Source organism: Mobula hypostoma, chromosome 5 (genome assembly GCF_963921235.1).
Source record: "Mobula hypostoma chromosome 5, sMobHyp1.1, whole genome shotgun sequence".
Taxonomy (NCBI): Eukaryota; Metazoa; Chordata; class Chondrichthyes; order Myliobatiformes; family Myliobatidae; genus Mobula; species Mobula hypostoma.
Window position 1 is genome coordinate 109,743,999 of NC_086101.1, and position 15,647 is coordinate 109,759,645.

The window sequence follows — 15,647 nt, forward strand, 5'->3', positions numbered from 1 at the left end:
ACTCTCTCAGAGGGATATCTGTACACTGACCGCTGTCTCTCAGTCCCTCTCTCTCAGGGATATATGTACACTGACCGCTGTCTCTCAGGCCCTATCTCTCAGGGATATCTGTACACTCAATGTTGTCTTTCAGTCCGTCTCTCTCAGGGATATCTGTACACTGACCATGTCCCTCAGTCACTCTCTCTCAGCGATATCTGTATACTGTCCGGTTTCTCTCAGTCCCTCTCTCTCAGTGAGATATCTGTACAGCGACCAATACCTCTCACTCCCTCTCTCTCAGGGGGATATCTTTTGCAGTGACCGTTGTCTCTCAGTCTCTCTCAGGGATATATCTGTACACTGACCGCTGTCTTTCAGTCCCTCTCTCTCAGGGGGATATCTGTACACTAACCAGTGTCTCTCAGTCCCACTCTCTCAGGGGGATATCTGTACACTGACTGGTGTCTCTCAGTCCCTCTCTCTCTCAGGGATATCTGTACACTGACCGGTGTCTCTCAGTCCCTCTCTCTGAGGGATATCTGTACACTGACCAATGCCTCTCAGTTCCTCTCTCTCAGGGGTATATCTGTGCACTGACCACTGTCTCTCAGTCCCCTCTCTCAGGGATATATCTGTACACTGACTGGTGTCTGTCAGTCCCACTCTCTCAGGGATATATGTACACTGACCGCTGTCTCTCAGTCCCTCTCTCTCAGGGATATCTGTGCACTGACTGGTGTCTCTCAGTCCCTCTCTCTCAGGGATATCTGTGCACCGACTCTTTTCTCTCAGTCCCTCTCTCTCAGGGGATATCTGTACACTAACCGCTGTCTTTCAGTCCCTCTCTCTCAGGGGGATATCTGTACACTAACTGGTGTCTCTCAGTCCCTCTCTCTCAGGGGGATATCTGTACACTGACTGGTGTCTCTCAGTCCCACTCTCTCAGGGCTATTTGTACACTGACGTGTGTCTCTCAGTCCCTCTCTCTCAGGGATATCTGTACACTGACTGGTGTCTCTCAGTCCCTCTCTCTCAGGTATATCTGTGCACCGACTCTTTTCTCTCAGTCCCTCTCTCTCAGGGGATATCTGTACACTGACCGCTGTCTTTCAGTCCCTCTCTCTCAGGGGGATATCTGTACACTGACCGCTGTCTTTCAGTCCCTCTCTCTCAGGAATATCTGTACACTAACCAGTGTCTCTCAGTCCCTCTCTCTCAGGGGGATATCTGTACACTGACTGGTGTCTCTCACTCCCACTCTCTCAGGGATAACTGAACACTGACTTGTGTCTTTCAGTCCCTCTCTCTCAGGGGGACATCTGTACACTGACTGCTGTCTCTCAGTCCCTCTTTCTCAGAGGGATATCTGTACGCTGACCAATGCCACTCAGTCCTGCTCTCTCAGGGATATCTGTAAACTGACCGGTGTCTTTCAGGCCCTCTCTCTCAGGGATATCTGTACACTGAATGGTGTCTTTCAGTCCGTCTCTCTCTGGGATATCTGTACACTGACCATGGCCCTCAGTCACTCTCTCTCAGGGATATCTGTACACTGACCGGTGTCTCTCAGTCCCTCTCTCTCAGCGATATCTGTATACAGACTGATGTCTCTCAGTCCCTTTCTCTCAGTGAGATATCTGTACACTGACCAATGCCTCTCAGTCCCTCTCTCTCAGGGGGATAACTTTTGCAGTGACCAATGTCTCTCAGTCTCTCTCAGGGATATATCTGTACACTGACTGGTGTCACTCAGTCCCTCTCTCTCAGGGGGATATCTGTACACTGACCGGTGTCTGTCAGTCCCACTCTCTCAGGGGGATATCTGTACACAGACTGGTGTCTCTCAGTCCCTCTCTCTCTCAGGGATATCTGTACACTGACCGGTGTCTCTCAGTCCCTCTCTCTGAGGGATATCTGTACACTGACCAATGCCTCTCAGTCCCTCTCTCTCAGGAGGATATCTGTGCACTGACCACTAACTCTCAGCCCCTCTCTCTCAGGGGCATATCTGTACACTGACTGGTGTCTCTCAGTCCCACTCTCTCAGGGATATCTGAACACTGAATTGTGTCTCTCAGTCCCTCTCTCTCAGGGATATCTGAACACTGACTGGTGTCTCTCAGTCCCTCTCTCTCAGGGGGATATCTGTACACTGACTGGTGTCTCTCAGTCCCACTCTCTCAGGGATATCTGAACACTGACTTGTGTCTCTCAGTCCCTCTCTCTCAGGGGGACATCTGTACACTAACTGCTGTCTCTCAGTCCCTCTTTCTCAGGGATATCTGTACACTGACCTGTGTCTCTCAGTCCCTCTCTCTCAGGGATATCTGTACACTGACTGGTGTCTCTCAGTCCCTCTCTCTCAGGGGATATCTGTACACTGACCGCTGTCTTTCAGACTCTCTCTCTCAGGGGGATATCTGTACACTGACCGCTGTCTCTCAGTCCCTCTCTCTCAGAGATATCTATACACCGACCAGTGTCTCTCAGTCCCTCTCTCTCAGGGATATCTGTACACTGACCAGTGTCTCTCAGTCCCTCTCTCTCAGGGATATCTATTCACTGACCAGAGTATCTCAGTCCCTCTCTGTTGGGGGGATCTTTGTACACTGACTGGTGTCTGTCAGTCCCTCTCTCTCAGGGATATTTGTATACTGACCAATGCCTCTCAGTCCCTCTCTCTCAGCGGGATATTTGCACACTGACCGCTGTCTCTCAGTCCCTCTCTCTCAGAGATATCTACACACCGACCAGTGTCTCTCAGTCCCTCTCTTTCAGAGATATCTGAACACTGACTGGTGTCTCTCAGTCCCTCTCTCTCAGCGGGATATCTGTACACTGACTGGTGTCTCTCAGTCCCTATCTCTCAGGGATATCTGTACACTGACCTGTGTCTCTCAGTCCCTCTCTCTCATGGGATATCTGTACACTGACCGCTGTCTTTCAGTCCCTCTCTCTCAGTGGGATATCTGTACACTGACCGCTGTCTCTCAGTCCCTTTCTCTCAGGGATATCTGTGCACTTACTGGTGTCTCTCAGAGCCTCTCTCTCAGGGATATCTGTGCACCGACTCTTTTCTCTCAGTCCCTCTCTCTCAGGGGATATCTGTACACTGACCGCTGTCTTTCAGTCCCTCTCTCTCAGGGGGATATCTGTACACTAACCAGTGTCTCTCAGTCCCTCTCTCTCAGGTGGACATCTGTACACAGACTGCTGTCTCTCAGTCCCTCTTTCTCAGGGATATCTGTACACTGACCTGTGTCTCTCAGTCCCTCTCTCTCAGGGGGATATCTGTACACTGACCGGTGTCTCTCAGTCACTCTCTCTCAAAGATATCTCTGCACCGACCAGTGTCTCTCAGTCCCTCTCTCTCAGGGATATCTGTACACTGACCGGTGTCTCTCAGTCCCTCTCTCTCAGGGATATCTATTCACTGACCAGAGTATCTCAGTCCCTCTCTGTTGGGGGGATGTTTGTACACTGACTGGTGTCTGTCAGTCCCTCTCTCTAAGGGATATCTGTATACTGACCAATGCCTCTAAGTTCCACTGTCTCAGAGGGATATCTGTACACTGACCGCTGTCTCTCAGTCCCTCTCTCTCAGGGATATATGTACACTGACCGCTGTCTCTCAGGCCCTCTCTCTCAGGGATATCTGTACACTCAATGTTGTCTTTCAGTCCGTCTCTCTCAGGGATATCTGTACACTGACCATATCCCTCAGTCACTCTCTCTCAGGGATATCTGTGCACTGTCCGGTTTCTCTCAGTCCCTCTCTCTCAGCGATATCTGTATACTGACTGATGTCTCTCAGTCCCTCTCTCTCAGTGACATATCTGTACAGCGACCAATGCCTCTCAGTCCCTCTCTCTCAGGGGGATATCTTTTGCAGTGACCGTTGTCTCTCAGTCTCTCTCAGGGATATATCTGTACACTGACCGGTGTCTGTCATTCCCACTCTCTCAGGGGGATATCTGTACACTGACCGCTGTCTCTCAGTCCCTTTCTCTCAGGGATATCTGTGCACTAACTGGTGTCTCTCAGTCCCTCTCTCTCAGGGATATCTGTGCACCGACTCTTTTCTCTCAGTCCCTCTCTCTCAGGGGATATCTGTACACTGACCGCTGTCTTTCAGTCCCTCTCTCTCAGGGGGATATCTGTACACTAACCAGTGTCTCTCAGTCCCTCTCTCTCAGGGGGATATCTGTACACTGACTGGTGTCTCTCAGTCCCTCTCTCTCAGGGGGACATCTGTACACAGACTGCTGTCTCTCAGTCCCTCTTTCTCAGGGATATCTGTACACTGACCTGTGTCTCTCAGTCCCTCTCTCTCAGGGGGATATCTGTACACTGACCGGTGTCTCTCAGTCCCTCGCTCTCAAAGATATCTCTGCACCGACCAGTGTCTCTCAGTCCCTCTCTCTCAGGGATATCTGTACACTGACCGGTGTCTCTCAGTCCCTCTCTCTCAGGGATATCTATTCACTGACCAGAGTATCTCAGTCCCTCTCTGTTGGGGGGATGTTTGTACACTGACTGGTGTCTGTCAGTCCCTCTCTCTCAGGGATATCTGTATACTGACCAATGCCTCTAAGTTCCACTGTCTCAGAGGGATATCTGTACACTGACCGCTGTCTCTCAGTCCCTCTCTCTCAGGGATATATGTACACTGACCGCTGTCTCTCAGGCCCTCTCTCTCAGGGATATCTGTACACTCAATGTTGTCTTTCAGTCCGTCTCTCTCAGGGATATCTGTACACTGACCATATCCCTCAGTCACTCTCTCTCAGGGATATCTGTGCACTGTCCGGTTTCTCTCAGTCCCTCTCTCTCAGCGATATCTGTATACTGACTGATGTCTCTCAGTCCCTCTCTCTCAGTGAGATATCTGTACAGCGACCAATGCCTCTCAGTCCCTCTCTCTCAGGGGGATATCTTTTGCAGTGACCGTTGTCTCTCAGTCTCTCTCAGGGATATATCTGTACACTGACCGGTGTCTGTCATTCCCACTCTCTCAGGGGGATATCTGTACACTGACTGGTGTCTCTCAGTCCCTCTCTCTCTCAGGGATATCTGTACACTGACCGGTGTCTCTCAGTCCCTCTCTCTGAGGGATATCTGTACACTCACCAATGCCTCTCAGTCCTCTCTCTCAGGGGTATATCTGTGCACTGACCACTGTCTCTCAGTCCCTCTCTCTCAGGGATATATCTGTACACTGACTGGTGTCTGTCAGTCCCACTCTCTCAGGGATATATGTACACTGACCGCTGTCTCTCAGTCCCTCTCTATCAGGGATATCTGTGCACTGACTGGTGTCTCTCAGTCCCTCTCTCTCAGGGATATCTGTGCACCGACTCTTTTCTCTCAGTCCCTCTCTCTCAGGGGATATCTGTACACTGACCGCTGTCTTTCAGTCCCTCTCTCTCAGGGGGATATCTGTACACTAACCGGTGTCTCTCAGTCCCTCTCTCTCAGGGGGATATCTGTACACTGACTGGTGTCTCTCAGTCCCACTCTCTCAGGGATATCTGTACACTGACCTGTGTCTCTCAGTCCCTCTCTCTCAGGGATATCTGTACACTGACTGGTGTCTCTCAGTCCCTCTCTCTCAGGGGATATCTGTACACTGACCTCTGTCTTTCAGTCCCTCTCTCTCAGGGGGATATCTGTACACTGACCGGTGTCTCTCTGTCCCTCTCTCTCAAAGATATCTATACACCGACCAGTGTCTCTCAGTCCCTCTCTCTCAGGGATATCTGTACACTGACCGGTGTCTCTCAGTCCCTCTCTCTCAGGGATATCCATTCACTGACCAGAGTATCTCAGTCCCTCTCTGTTGGGGGGATGTTTGTACACTGACTGGTGTCTGTCAGTCCCTCTCTCTCAGGGATATCTGTATACTGACCAATGCCTCTAAGTTCCACTCTCTCATAGGGATATCTGTACACTGACCGCTGTCTCTCAGTCCCTCTCTCTCAGGGATTTATGTACACTGACCGCTGTCTCTCAGGCCCTCTCTCTCAGGGATATCTGTACACTCAATGGTGTCTTTCAGTCCGTCTCTCTCAGGGATATCTGTACACTGACCATGTCCCTCAGTCACTCTCTCTCAGGGATATCTGTACACTGACCGGATTCTCTCAGTCCCTCTCTCTCAGCGATATTTGTATTCTGACTGATGTCTCTCAGTCCCTCTCTCTCAGTGAGATATCTGTACAGTGACCAATGCCTCTCAGTCCCTCTCTCTCATGGGGATATCTTTTGCAGTGACCGTTGTCTCTCAGTCTCTATCAGGGATATATCTGAACACTGACTGGTGTCTCTCAGTCCCTCTCTCTCAGGGTATATCTGTACACTGACTGGTGTCTCTGAGTCCCACTCTCTCAGGGATATCCGAACACTGACTTGTGTCTCTCAGTCCCTCTTTCTCAGGGATATCTGTACACTGACCTGTGTCTCTCAGTCCCTCTCTCACAGGGATATCTGTACACTGACTGGTGTCTCTCAGTCCCTCTCTCTCAGGGGATATCTGTACACTGACCTCTGTCTTTCAGTCCCTCTCTCTCAGGGGGATATCAGTACACTGACCGCTGTCTCTCAGTCCCTCTCTCTCAGGGATATCTATACACCGACCAGTGTCTCTCAGTCCCTCTCTCTCAGGGATATCTGTACACTGACCAGTGTCTCTCAGTCCCTCTCACTCAGGGATATCTATTCACTGACCAGAGTATCTCAGTCCCTCTCTGTTGGGGGGATCTTTGTACACTGACTGGTGTCTGTCAGTCCCTCTCTCTCAGGGATATCTGTATACTGACCAATGCCTCTCAGTCCCTCTCTCTCAGCGCGATATCTGTACACTGACCGCTGTCTCTCAGTCCCTCTCTCTCAGAGATATCTATACACCGAACAGTGTCTCTCAGTCCCTCTCTCTCAGGGATATCTGTACACTAACCGGTGTCTCTCAGTCCCTCTCTTTCAGAGATATCTGAACACTGACTGGTGTCTCTCAGTCCCTCTCTCTCAGCGGGATATCTGTACACTGACTGGTGTCTCTCGGTCCCTATCTCTCAGGGATATCTGTACACTGACCTGTGTCTCTCAGTCCCTCTCTCAGGGGATATCTGTACACTGACCGCTGTCTTTCAGTCCCTCTCTCTCAGGGGGATATCTGTACACTGACCGCTGTCTCTCAGTCCCTCTCTCTCATGGATATCTGTGCACTTAGTGGTGTCTCTCAGTCCCTCTCTCTCAGGGATATCTGTGCACCGACTCTTTTCTCTCAGTCCCTCTCTCTCAGGGGATATCTGTACACTGATCGCTGTCTTTCAGTCCCTCTCTCTCAGGGGGATATCTGTACACTAACCAGTGTCTCTCAGTCCCTCTCTCTCAGGGGGATATCTGTACACTGACTGGTGTCTCTCACTCCCACTCTCTCAGGGATATCTGAACACTGACTTGTGTCTCTCAGTCCCTCTCTCTCAGGGGGACATCTGTACACTGACTGCTGTCTCTCAGTCCCTCTTTCTCAGGGATATCTGTACACTGACCTGTGTCTCTCAGTCCCTCTCTCTCAGGGATATCTGTACACTGACTGGTGTCTCTCAGTCCCTCTCTCTCAGGGGATATCTGTACACTGACCTCTGTCTTTCAGTCCCTCTCTCTCAGGGGGATATCTGTACACTGACCGGTGTCTCTCAGTCCCTCTCTCTCAAAGATATCTCTGCACCAACCAGTGTCTCTCAGTCCCTCTCTCTCAGGGAGATCTGTACACTGACCGGTGTCTCTCAGTCCCTCTCTCTCAGGGATATCTATTCACTGACCAGAGTATCTCAGTCCCTCTCTGTTGGGGGGATGTTTGTACACTGACTGGTGTCTGTCAGTCCCTCTCTCTCAGGGATATCTGTATACTGACCAATTGCCTCTAAGTTCCACTCTCTCAGAGGGATATCTGTACACTGACCGCTGTCTCTCAGTCCCTCTCTCTCAGGGATATATGTACACTGACCGCTGTCTCTCAGGCCCTATCTCTCAGGGATATCTGTACACTCAATGTTGTCTTTCAGTCCGTCTCTCTCAGGGATATCTGTACACTGACCATGTCCCTCAGTCACTCTCTCTCAGCGATATCTGTATACTGTCCGGTTTCTCTCAGTCCCTCTCTCTCAGTGAGATATCTGTACAGCGACCAATACCTCTCAGTCCCTCTCTCTCAGGGGGATATCTTTTGCAGTGACCGTTGTCTCTCAGTCTCTCTCAGGGATATATCTGCACACTGACCGCTGTCTTTCAGTCCCTCTCTCTCAGGGGGATGTCTGTACACTAACCAGTGTCTCTCAGTCCCACTCTCTCAGGGGGATATCTGTACACTGACTGGTGTCTCTCAGTCCCTCTCTCTCTCAGGGATATCTGTACACTGACCGGTGTCTCTCAGTCCCTCTCTCTGAGGGATATCTGTACACTGACCAATGCCTCTCAGTTCCTCTCTCTCAGGGGTATATCTGTGCACAGACCACTGTCTCTCAGTCCCTCTCTCTCAGGGATATATCTGTACACTGACTGGTGTCTGTCAGTCCCACTCTCTCAGGGATATATGTACACTGACCGCTGTCTCTCAGTCCCTCTCTCTCAGGGATATCTGTGCACTGACTGGTGTCTCTCAGTCCCTCTCTCTCAGGGATATCTGTGCACCGACTCTTTTCTCTCAGTCCCTCTCTCTCAGGGGATATCTGTACACTAACCGCTGTCTTTCAGTCCCTCTCTCTCAGGGGGATATCTGTACACTAACTGGTGTCTCTCAGTCCCTCTCTCTCAGGGGGATATCTGTACACTGACTGGTGTCTCTCAGTCCCTCTCTCTCAGGGGGATATCTGTACACTGACTGGTGTCTCTCAGTCCCACTCTCTCAGGGATATCTGAACACTGACTTGTGTCTCTCAGTCCCTCTCTCTCAGGGGGACATCTGTACACTAACTGCTGTCTCTCAGTCCCTCTTTCTCAGGGATATCTGTACACTGACCTGTGTCTCTCAGTCCCTCTCTCTCAGGGATATCTGTACACTGACTGGTGTCTCTCAGTCCCTCTCTCTCAGGGGATATCTGTACACTGACCGCTGTCTTTCAGACTCTCTCTCTCAGGGGGATATCTGTACACTGACCGCTGTCTCTCAGTCCCTCTCTCTCAGAGATATCTATACACCGACCATTGTCTCTCAGTCTCTCTCTCTCAGGGATATCTGTACACTGACCAGTGTCTCTCAGTCCCTTTCTCTCAGGGATATCTATTCACTGACCAGAGTATCTCAGTCCCTCTCTGTTGGGGGGATCTTTGTACACTGACTGGTGTCTGTCAGTCCCTCTCTCTCAGGGATATCTGTATACTGACCAATGCCTCTCAGTCCCTCTCTCTCAGCGGGATATTTGTACACTGACCGCTGTCTCTCAGTCCCTCTCTCTCAGAGATATCTATACACCGACCAGTGTCTCTCAGTCCCTCTCTCTCAGGGATATCTGTACACTAACCGGTGTCTCTCAGACCCTCTCTTTCAGAGATATCTGAACACTGACTGGTGTCTCTCAGTCCCTGTCTCTCAGCGGGATATCTGTACACTGACTGGTGTCTCTCAGTCCCTATCTCTCAGGGATATCTGTACACTGACCTGTGTCTCTCAGTCCCTCTCTCTCAGGGGATATCTGTACACTGACCGCTGTCTTTCAGTCCCTCTCTCTCAGGGGGATATCTGTACACTGACCGCTGTCTCTCAGTCCCTTTCTCTCAGGGATATCTGTGCACTTACTGGTGTCTCTCAGTCCCTCTCTCTCAGGGATATCTGTGCACCGACTCTTTTCTCTCAGTCCCTCTCTCTCAGGGGATATCTGTACACTGACCGCTGTCTTTCAGTCCCTCTCTCTCAGGGGGATATCTGTACACTAACCGGTGTCTCTCCGTCCCTCTCTCTCAGGGGGATATCTGTACACTGACTGGTGTCTCTCAGTCCCACTCTCTCAGGGATATCTGTACACTGACCTGTGTCTCTCAGTCCCTCTCTCTCAGGGATATCTGTACACTGACTGGTGTCTCTCAGTCCCTCTCCCTCAGGGGATATCTGTACACTGACCTCTGTCTTTCAGTCCCTCTCTCTCAGGGGGATATCTGTACACTGACCGGTGTCTCTCTGTCCCTCTCTCTCAAAGATATCTATACACCGACCAGTGTCTCTCAGTCCCTCTCTCTCAGGGATATCTGTACACTGACCGGTGTCTCTCAGTCCCTCTCTCTCAGGGATATCCATTCACTGACCAGAGTACCTCAGTCCCTCTCTGTTGGGGGGATGTTTGTACACTGACTGGTGTCTGTCAGTCCCTCTCTCTCAGGGATATCTGTATACTGACCAATGCCTCTAAGTTCCACTCTCTCATAGGGATATCTGTACACTGACCGCTGTCTCTCAGTCCCTCTCTCTCAGGGATTTATGTACACTGACCGCTGTCTCTCAGGCCCTCTCTCTCAGGGATATCTGTACACTCAATGGTGTCTTTCAGTCCGTCTCTCTCAGGGATATCTGTACACTGACCATGTCCCTCAGTCACTCTCTCTCAGGGATATCTGTACACTGACCGGATTCTCTCAGTCCCTCTCTCTCAGCGATATTTGTATTCTGACTGATGTCTCTCAGTCCCTCTCTCTCAGTGAGATATCTGTACAGTGACCAATGCCTCTCAGTCCCTCTCTCTCATGGGGATATCTTTTGCAGTGACCGTTGTCTCTCAGTCTCTATCAGGGATATATCTGAACACTGACTGGTGTCTCTCAGTCCCTCTCTCTCAGGGTATATCTGTACACTGACTGGTGTCTCTGAGTCCCACTCTCTCAGGGATATCCGAACACTGACTTGTGTCTCTCAGTCCCTCTTTCTCAGGGATATCTGTACACTGACCTGTGTCTCTCAGTCCCTCTCTCTCAGGGATATCTGTACACTGACTGGTGTCTCTCAGTCCCTCTCTCTCAGGGGATATCTGTACACTGACCTCTGTCTTTCAGTCCCTCTCTCTCAGGGGGATATCTGTACACTGACCGGTGTCTCTCTGTCCCTCTCTCTCAAAGATATCTATACACCGACCAGTGTCTCTCAGTCCCTCTCTCTCAGGGATATCTGTACACTGACCGGTGTCTCTCAGTCCCTCTCTCTCAGGGATATCCATTCACTGACCAGAGTATCTCAGTCCCTCTCTGTTGGGGGGATGTTTGTACACTGACTGGTGTCTGTCAGTCCCTCTCTCTCAGGGATATCTGTATACTGACCAATGCCTCTAAGTTCCACTCTCTCATAGGGATATCTGTACACTGACCGCTGTCTCTCAGTCCCTCTCTCTCAGGGATTTATGTACACTGACCGCTGTCTCTCAGGCCCTCTCTCTCAGGGATATCTGTACACTCAATGGTGTCTTTCAGTCCGTCTCTCTCAGGGATATCTGTACACTGACCATGTCCCTCAGTCACTCTCTCTCAGGGATATGTGTACACTGACCGGATTCTCTCAGTCCCTCTCTCTCAGCGATATTTGTATTCTGACTGATGTCTCTCAGTCCCTCTCTCTCAGTGAGATATCTGTACAGTGACCAATGCCTCTCAGTCCCTCTCTCTCATGGGGATATCTTTTGCAGTGACCGTTGTCTCTCAGTCTCTATCAGGGATATATCTGAACACTGACTGGTGTCTCTCAGTCCCTCTCTCTCAGGGTATATCTGTACACTGACTGGTGTCTCTGAGTCCCACTCTCTCAGGGATATCCGAACACTGACTTGTGTCTCTCAGTCCCTCTTTCTCAGGGATATCTGTACACTGACCTGTGTCTCTCAGTCCCTCTCTCACAGGGATATCTGTACACTGACTGGTGTCTCTCAGTCCCTCTCTCTCAGGGGATATCTGTACACTGACCTCTGTCTTTCAGTCCCTCTCTCTCAGGGGGATATCAGTACACTGACCGCTGTCTCTCAGTCCCTCTCTCTCAGGGATATCTATACACCGACCAGTGTCTCTCAGTCCCTCTCTCTCAGGGATATCTGTACACTGACCAGCGTCTCTCAGTCCCTCTCACTCAGGGATATCTATTCACTGACCAGAGTATCTCAGTCCCTCTCTGTTGGGGGGATCTTTGTACACTGACTGGTGTCTGTCAGTCCCTCTCTCTCAGGGATATCTGTATACTGACCAATGCCTCTCAGTCCCTCTCTCTCAGCGCGATATCTGTACACTGACCGCTGTCTCTCAGTCCCTCTCTCTCAGAGATATCTATACACCGAACAGTGTCTCTCAGTCCCTCTCTCTCAGGGATATCTGTACACTAACCGGTGTCTCTCAGTCCCTCTCTTTCAGAGATATCTGAACACTGACTGGTGTCTCTCAGTCCCTCTCTCTCAGCGGGATATCTGTACACTGACTGGTGTCTCTCGGTCCCTATCTCTCAGGGATATCTGTACACTGACCTGTGTCTCTCAGTCCCTCTCTCAGGGGATATCTGTACACTGACCGCTGTCTTTCAGTCCCTCTCTCTCAGGGGGATATCTGTACACTGACCGCTGTCTCTCAGTCCCTCTCTCTCAGGGATATCTGTGCACTTACTGGTGTCTCTCAGTCCCTCTCTCTCAGGGATATCTGTGCACCGACTCTTTTCTCTCAGTCCCTCTCTCTCAGGGGATATCTGTACACTGACCGCTGTCTTTCAGTCCCTCTCTCTCAGGGGGATATCTGTACACTAACCAGTGTCTCTCAGTCCCTCTCTCTCAGGGGGATATCTGTACACTGACTGGTGTCTCTCACTCCCACTCTCTCAGGGATATCTGAACACTGACTTGTGTCTCTCAGTCCCTCTCTCTCAGGGGGACATCTGTACACTGACTGCTGTCTCTCAGTCCCTCTTTCTCAGGGATATCTGTACACTGACCTGTGTCTCTCAGTCCCTCTCTCTCAGGGATATCTGTACACTGACTGGTGTCTCTCAGTCCCTCTCTCTCAGGGGATATCTGTACACTGACCTCTGTCTTTCAGTCCCTCTCTCTCAGGGGGATATCTGTACACTGACCGGTGTCTCTCAGTCCCTCTCTCTCAAAGATATCTCTGCACCAACCAGTGTCTCTCAGTCCCTCTCTCTCAGGGAGATCTGTACACTGACCGGTGTCTCTCAGTCCCTCTCTCTCAGGGATATCTATTCACTGACCAGAGTATCTCAGTCCCTCTCTGTTGGGGGGATGTTTGTACACTGACTGGTGTCTGTCAGTCCCTCTCTCTCAGGGATATCTGTATACTGACCAATGCCTCTAAGTTCCACTCTCTCAGAGGGATATCTGTACACTGACCGCTGTCTCTCAGTCCCTCTCTCTCAGGGATATATGTACACTGACCGCTGTCTCTCAGGCCCTATCTCTCAGGGATATCTGTACACTCAATGTTGTCTTTCAGTCCGTCTCTCTCAGGGATATCTGTACACTGACCATGTCCCTCAGTCACTCTCTCTCAGCGATATCTGTATACTGTCCGGTTTCTCTCAGTCCCTCTCTCTCAGGGGGACATCTGTACACTAACTGCTGTCTCTCAGTCCCTCTTTCTCAGGGATATCTGTACACTGACCTGTGTCTCTCAGTCCCTCTCTCTCAGGGATATCTGTACACTGACTGGTGTCTCTCAGTCCCTCTCTCTCAGGGGATATCTGTACACTGACCGCTGTCTTTCAGACTCTCTCTCTCAGGGGGATATCTGTACACTGACCGCTGTCTCTCAGTCCCTCTCTCTCAGAGATATCTATACACCGACCAGTGTCTCTCAGTCTCTCTCTCTCAGGGATATCTGTACACTGACCAGTGTCTCTCAGTCCCTTTCTCTCAGGGATATCTATTCACTGACCAGAGTATCTCAGTCCCTCTCTGTTGGGGGGATCTTTGTACACTGACTGGTGTCTGTCAGTCCCTCTCTCTCAGGGATATCTGTATACTGACCAATGCCTCTCAGTCCCTCTCTCTCAGCGGGATATTTGTACACTGACCGCTGTCTCTCAGTCCCTCTCTCTCAGAGATATCTATACACCGACCAGTGTCTCTCAGTCCCTCTCTCTCAGGGATATCTGTACACTAACCGGTGTCTCTCAGTCCCTCTCTTTCAGAGATATCTGAACACTGACTGGTGTCTCTCAGTCCCTCTCTCTCAGCGGGATATCTGTACACTGACTGGTGTCTCTCAGTCCCTATCTCTCAGGGATATCTGTACACTGACCTGTGTCTCTCAGTCCCTCTCTCTCAGGGGATATCTGTACACTGACCGCTGTCTTTCAGTCCCTCTCTCTCAGGGGGATATCTGTACACTGACCGCTGTCTCTCAGTCCCTTTCTCTCAGGGATATCTGTGCACTTACTGGTGTCTCTCAGTCCCTCTCTCTCAGGGATATCTGTGCACCGACTCTTTTCTCTCAGTCCCTCTCTCTCAGGGGATATCTGTACACTGACCGCTGTCTTTCAGTCCCTCTCTCTCAGGGGGATATCTGTACACTAACCGGTGTCTCTCAGTCCCTCTCTCTCAGGGGGATATCTGTACACTGACTGGTGTCTCTCAGTCCCACTCTCTCAGGGATATCTGTACACTGACCTGTGTCTCTCAGTCCCTCTCTCTCAGGGATATCTGTACACTGACTGGTGTCTCTCAGTCCCTCTCTCTCAGGGGATATCTGTACACTGACCTCTGTCTTTCAGTCCCTCTCTCTCAGGGGGATATCTGTACACTGACCGGTGTCTCTCTGTCCCTCTCTCTCAAAGATATCTATACACCGACCAGTGTCTCTCAGTCCCTCTCTCTCAGGGATATCTGTACACTGACCGGTGTCTCTCAGTCCCTCTCTCTCAGGGATATCCATTCACTGACCAGAGTATCTCAGTCCCTCTCTGTTGGGGGGATGTTTGTACACTGACTGGTGTCTGTCAGTCCCTCTCTCTCAGGGATATCTGTATACTGACCAATGCCTCTAAGTTCCACTCTCTCATAGGGATATCTGTACACTGACCGCTGTCTCTCAGTCCCTCTCTCTCAGGGATTTATGTACACTGACCGCTGTCTCTCAGGCCCTCTCTCTCATTGATATCTGTACACTCAATGGTGTCTTTCAGTCCGTCTCTCTCAGGGATATCTGTACACTGACCATGTCCCTCAGTCACTCTCTCTCAGGGATATCTGTACACTGACCGGATTCTCTCAGTCCCTCTCTCTCAGCGATATTTGTATTCTGACTGATGTCTCTCAGTCCCTCTCTCTCAGTGAGATATCTGTACAGTGACCAATGCCTCTCAGTCCCTCTCTCTCATGGGGATATCTTTTGCAGTGACCGTTGTCTCTCAGTCTCTATCAGGGATATATCTGAACACTGACTGGTGTCTCTCAGTCCCTCTCTCTCAGGGTATATCTGTACACTGACTGGTGTCTCTGAGTCCCACTCTCTCAGGGATATCCGAACACTGACTGGTGTCTCTCAGTCCCTCTTTCTCAGGGATATCTGTACACTGACCTGTGTCTCTCAGTCCCTCTCTCACAGGGATATCTGTACACTGACTGGTGTCTCTCAGTCCCTCTCTCTCAGGGGATATCTGTACACTGACCTCTGTCTTTCAGTCCCTCTCTCTCAGGGGG